Source organism: Eulemur rufifrons, chromosome 5, assembly GCF_041146395.1.
Source record: "Eulemur rufifrons isolate Redbay chromosome 5, OSU_ERuf_1, whole genome shotgun sequence".
Classification (NCBI taxonomy): domain Eukaryota; kingdom Metazoa; phylum Chordata; class Mammalia; order Primates; family Lemuridae; genus Eulemur; species Eulemur rufifrons.
The window spans coordinates 33,604,533-33,610,971 of NC_090987.1; positions in this window are offsets into that span (position 1 = coordinate 33,604,533).

Consider the following 6,439-nt stretch of genomic DNA (forward strand, 5'->3'; position numbering starts at 1 on the left):
ACCAAAGTACAGGAGAAGAGAGTCCAGAGAGCTGAGGCCAGCATTGTTTGGGACTACTTTGCCTTGGGAGTGTTTTGTTTGCTCACTTAGGAAGAAGCAGCTGAGTGACAGAGCCCAATATTTGACATACTTTCAAGACAAGAAGTATAGGTCAGGAGAAATAATCTAAATGGAAGCAAAGAGAGAGAACGGGTGGAAAATAGACATCAGGTGAGGGAATTACTGGATTCAGTAAGAAAGTCTTACATTTGAGTCCTAGAAAAGGGGGAGGTGGACATTAAGTTACAGGTTCAATAAGTTCAGTAAATTCCAAGCAATAGAAATAAAAATAAACACATCCAGATGCATCATAATGAAACTGCTGAAAATTCGAGACAAAGGGGGAAACAGTCTGGAATCCAGAAGACAACTTTAACGTAGGAATAATTAACTGATAGCTGACTTCTTCACAAAAATAATGGGAGCCAGAACTTAGTGGAATATCTTCAAAAGCTTGTAAGAAAACAGCTGAGTCAGAGTTCCAAATTCAGTGAGACTACCCTTCAGGAATGGAAACAAAACAAAGATATTTTCAAATAAAACTAGAGAGTTCACTTCCAGGTGGCCCTAGGATAATGGCAGCTACCTAAATCTAAGTCTTTCCATTCATTCTCCAAAAAAATATACAAATCAACGATAAGAGCAAATGAAACTACACCTAACTCATACTTTTAGCATAATCAGAAAGAGAACACTAACTACAAATTTTCTGTAAATGGAAAATTCACTCAATTGTGACAGACTATCTCAAGCTTCTACCACTGCAAAGTGTTTGTAGAGAGTGGCAGCGGAAAAGACAGGAACCCGGAAAGACTGGAAAAGAGATAAGAGAGCAGAAGGCTGAAGGGTGAGCTGAAATCCCCTCTAGAGAAAGAGACTGTCTACTGTAAATATAAAAGTATTTAATCAAGGGATCTGGTAGATCTGAGCACTGGTGGCAGGCAAGGCATTTGAGGCTTTGCAGGGGGCCTTGTGGGAATAGCAAGGAACAGGGTCCATTCCTCCTGCAGCTAAGAAAATGTCTCTGAACAGAAATTACCTTATAGATTGGCTATGTAGTGCAGTATTAAATATTTGGAGGCTTTGCAGCCCAAAGAACTTTCATCTGGACCTGGAATTTTTCTGTTTAAGATTCATACCCTTGGGCCTGATTTTCAGAAGTCTCCATTAACATGCAAATGCCTATAGTACCCTAATTGCACCCTGATCAATCTTTTAAATGTAAGATTTGCGAGGCAGCTTGTAAGAAGGCGGCTTTAAATGAGTAGAACACAAAAACGTGCTTACAAGGGCCGCGAGGAGTGCTGGTGGGAGGAGCAGGAGTGGGGACAGGGATCTACCGGAGGAAGTGACAGGATGTTAAAGAAAAACTTAGCCCATGTCATAATTTTGCTCAAGGTCAACACTGTTTTCATAATTTTCCATCGCTTGCTCCCAAGATTACCGGGCTATAGATTTTCACCTCAGGAGAGGTTTGCATGCCAGCCCCTCTCCCCCCATATGTTTCTGTTTTGTCTTTTAAGTTGTGATAGATACCAGCTTTACCAGCTCCAGCAGTTTTCCTCAGTTCCTTACCTACTTCAGTTAATTATGCTGGAGTGTAAGTGTACAATTAATTAATACTTGGGTAGCAGGAAGGGGCACATCTGAGACTTGAGTATTCAGGACAGTGTTAAAAATGAGTGTGTTTTGTGCATATGAGTGGTATGTCAATTCAATAAACATTCCACCAGGATATATTTAAAAATCTGAAATCCTTTGAAGAATGTTAGTATCTGTTGATTAGAAAGTCTGGTTTCAAAATTCCTTTTTACCTAGAGAGTGGACACTTGGCTTCAAGAAAGAACTGTAAGGAATTTTAACACAGCCCTGCTGCAGATAGAGTGAGGGTGTTTGAAAGGCAAGCCCCTTAGAAATTGGAGAAGGAGGACAGGGTGTGGTAGTGGGTGGCAGGGGCTGCGGGAGCCCGGCTCAGCCAAGGCTGGAGCAGGTGGGGCCCCGTGCCATTGGCTCACATGGTTCCAGTCTGAATCCCAGCAACCTGGGGATAGGGGGAGACTGCACCAAAGTGAGGAGAGATCAAAAGGCCTTGTTTTCCAGGTTCAAGAAGACTAAAGATTCCACACCTGTACACAGAACAACTCTTCCTGAGAGAGAGGTTGCCAGTCTGTGCTGCTCTGCAACTGCTGCTCGTGCGTCTGGATCTTCCGTGGGTCTGGGGCTTCCCAACTCCTGCCCTGCATCTCAGGGGGTGTGGGCCGAAGTATTCCTTCTTGAAAGTTTAGGACCATGGGCTTATAAGAAAGTCTGGAGAAGAGAAATTAGGAGAAATTATTATCACAGTGGTATCCTGGAGCATGCGAACATCACTCAGCTGATCATTAAATTTTCAGGAATTCTTTGAGCCAGTTGTTAAACACAGACACTAACAAAAAATTAAACTTTATAAATTTACAACTGTGAACATAGTATAAGCAAAGGTAACAAATATTCAAAATTCATCACTTCATAAATATTTCACTATTACCTATAGGTACTCCTGAGGTTATGTGTGTCTGTTGTTTCTGTATGGTGGAAATACTACATAATGGTGTAGTATTGCTTATCTCTGCCTGACTCTGCATTCAATGACATCTTACTGGTAGCTTGAATTTACTATAGTGGGAATATTTGCCTCAGGGAATCAGTAAATGCTACACACCAGGGCTTTACTGATTTTTGTTGTTTACGCCTAAGAAAGTGATGGAGAAAATGTTAATAATGCATATTAGGCCAGCATGATGGTGGCTCACTCCTGTAATCCTAGCACTTTGGGAGGCCAGCGCGGGAGGATCCCTTGAGGCCAGGAGTTCAAGACCAACCTGAGCAACATAGCAAGACCCTGTCACTACAAAACAGAAAAATTAGCTGGGCATGGTGGCACATGCCTATAGGAGTTTGAGGTTGCAGAGAGCTACGATGACACCACTGCACTCTGGGCCAGGCAACACAGAGCGAGACTCTGTCTCCCCCACCCCCCCAAAAGAATATATTAAACTTAAGTTTCATGTTTGTTGTTTGTATTAATAGCTATTACATTGTGATTAGCACAAACAGTTGAGGAAATATTCCTCCAGTAGCTGAAAACTGCTATCCAAGTCAGCAAAGAAGTTGCCCATGTCATTGATGAACTAGTGAAGATCCGCCATGTGTCTTCTCACTTTCCTCTTCCTCCTTAGAGTAAACAAAAATGTCAGCCAACATTTATACTGGAGTTATTCTCACTTCAGTTGCAACATAGGTTGGTTATCTATATAAGAGCTCAGCAAAAAATCAAAGAAAGCACTCTGAGAATTGGCTACATGTAATTTATAATAAAGAGTACTTGTATACCTTCAAGCTTAGTGATAAGAATAAAAAAAAAAAGAGTACTTGTAAATTGTGTGCTATACAGACTTTATCAGTTTAAAAGCTTTTTTTTTTTTCCTGGAGAATAATTTGATTAACATTCATCAGCACACCTCTGAGCATAGATCATGAAAAAGTGTTCTGACATCTACATTTCAGTTAGCCAAGAGCTAAGGTATCTTATGGAATCTTTTAGAACCTTGTAGGGCAGTGATTCTTAAAAGGTATGAGCATAAACATTAGGGTAGTTATTAAAAATGTGATTCCAGAGGTTCTACCTCATTAAAAAAACAATTTTGTCAGTCTGGTATGGGGGAGAAATCTTGATTTTGTTGTTAATTTCTTGTTATTTTTGTGAGTTGTTTTTAAATCTTGGGATTTTAATAAGCCCCAATTCTTTTTTTTTTTTTTTTGACAAAGTCTCGCTCTGTTGCCCAGACTAGAGTGCCGTGGCATCAGCCTAGCTCACAGCAACTCAAACTCCTGGGCTTAAGCGATCCTACTGCCTCAGCCTCCTGAGTAGCTGGGACTACAGGCATGCGCCACCATGCCCGGCTAATTTTTTTCTATATATATATTTTAGTTGTCCAGATAATTTCTTTCTATTTTTTAGTAGAGACGGGGTCTCGCTCTTGCTCAGGCTAGTCTCGGCCAATAAACCCCAATTCTAAAGAGAGGAGCTGCACACCACACTTTGAGAAACATTGCTCCAGAAAGCCTGAGAAACACTTTGTGTCTAGTTAGCTGCAGATTTTTGTAAGGTTTCTTTTTATTAACTTGTCAGGCATATCACAGAAATGTTATTCTTTAAAAGTTCTGGGTAGGGGCCGGGCGCGGTGGCTCACGCCTGTAATCCTAGCACTCTGGGAGGCCGAGGCGGGTGGATTGCTCAAGGTCAGGAGTTCGAGACCAGCCTGAGCGAGACCCCGTCTCTACTAAAAATAGAAAGACATTATATGGACAACTAAAAAAATCTATATAGAAAAAATTAGCCGGGCATAGTGGCGCATGCCTGTAGTCCCAGCTACTCGGGAGGCTGAGGCAATAGGATCGCTTAAGCCGAGGAGTCTGAGGTTGCTGTGAGCTAAGCTGACGCCACGGCACTCACTCTAGCCCGGGCAACAGAGTGAGACTCTGTCTCAACAAAAAAAAAAAAAAAAAAAAAAAAAAAAGTTCTGGGTAGGGAGGCCAGTGCTTTAAGCACATGCCCCTAAGATGCTGCAGCCTGTTCAAAGATTAATTTTCTACTTAAAGGATTTTGAAATAAAAATTGAGTTTCTAGTAGCTCCTTTGCTCAATTAGTTAAGGTAAACACTTAAGGCTGGGGTTGACATTCAATCCCAGCTTGCCTGTCAGCACCCAGGAACTAACTGAGCACAAGAGGACAATTTCTACTTCCCGACCCTATGAGTTCATCCTCAGCCAATTAGCAGATCCAACTGCCTTAGCCCTTCGTCCATCAAAACTATCTTTAAAAATGCTTTCTACCAAATTCTCAGGGAGACGATTTGAGACTTTCCTCTCGTCTCCTCATATGGTGCCTGTGATATTAAACTCTCTCTGCTGCAACACCTCTGTCTCAGTATATTGGCTTCCTCTCCAGCAGTGGGCAATGAACTTGGTTGGGCTATAACAATAGTTCCAAAGAGTAAGATTGTTTTGAGATTTCCTTGGATTCTAAGATATGTTCCTAGACTAGAGGTTGACAAACATTTTCTGTAAAATGTCAGATAATATTTTAGGCCTTGTGGGTCATACAGTCTCTGTTACAACTGCTCAACTCTTGTTGCAGCACAAAACCCACCGCAATATGTAAATGATGGGGTGGCTGTTTTTCTAAATAAATACCTGTTTTTGTAAATAGAGTTGTATTAGCATTAACACTGAGTGACATTGTCAGTGTATCTTGGGAACATGGACAAGACCAAAAAATAAAGGAGGTGAAAAGAGAGGACAGAATATAGTGACAGAGCGTTGCTTTCTAGGGAAGGTTTTGCTAAAACCTAGCAAGAGAGTCCTGAAACCAACTATATCCACTAGAGGGCAGTGGGGGTGCACTTTTGCATCAGCGCTGTGCGTACCATTGGCCTTTAAAATGTTGAAATAAGCATCATGTGAGGTAACACTTGGTGGAGGTGGGGGAGTTCACAAATAAAAATGTGGCCCAAGGAGGTGGCTTATCTATCATCATAGGCTAAACAAAAGAAAAGGGGATTTGGACCAGGGGTGGGAGTAGTTCTGGGAAAGAGGGGAGGAAATGAATGACAAATAGGCTTGTCTTGTTATGCAGATAAGAGTCTCTAGGGTGGTAAGAGCTGTCTCCAGGAGTAGCTCTCTTCCTGAAATGGAGACACCTTCACAATGGAAACTTCCTTTATTAAATATAAATATCCTTTGCAAAAGGGAAATTTTTTGCTTTATTTTTGGGCAGTTGGGGAGAGGTAAAGAGCTTTCTTTGCATCTGCTGGTTCTCAGTTGCCTTTAACTTAAAATAATCCTTATGCCAAAGTGGCATATTTTGGAGTGGCATATTCTGGTACCTTTAAATTTCAAAATCAATACAGGGATTAATGTATCAAGTGTATTTAAAATACTTATTTTAACTATTTAAAGGCAGGTTATATTTTCTAAGCAATAAAATAAGGGTATATGTTTTTGGACATAAGAGTTTCCTTGTGAATAATAGGTCATCATCTCTGCAAAGAAGACTGCCTTGGAAGATCGAGTATGAATGGCTCCTAAATCACACTATCTGGGCTTGAATCCATGGCTTTACTTCTCTCCAAATATAAGATGTTGGGACAGTTAACAAGCCACCTGAATTTTTTCATCTGTAGTGTGGCAGCAGTAGTTCCCATCTCACTGGATCATTGTAGGATCAAATGACGTAATTCCATAAATTCCTTTGCTCAGTGACATGTAGTAAGTGCTCAATATATTTATCATTTTTAACATAAAATTTTTTTTTTTTTTTGAGACAGGGTCTTGCTCTGTTGCCCATGCTGGAGTGCAG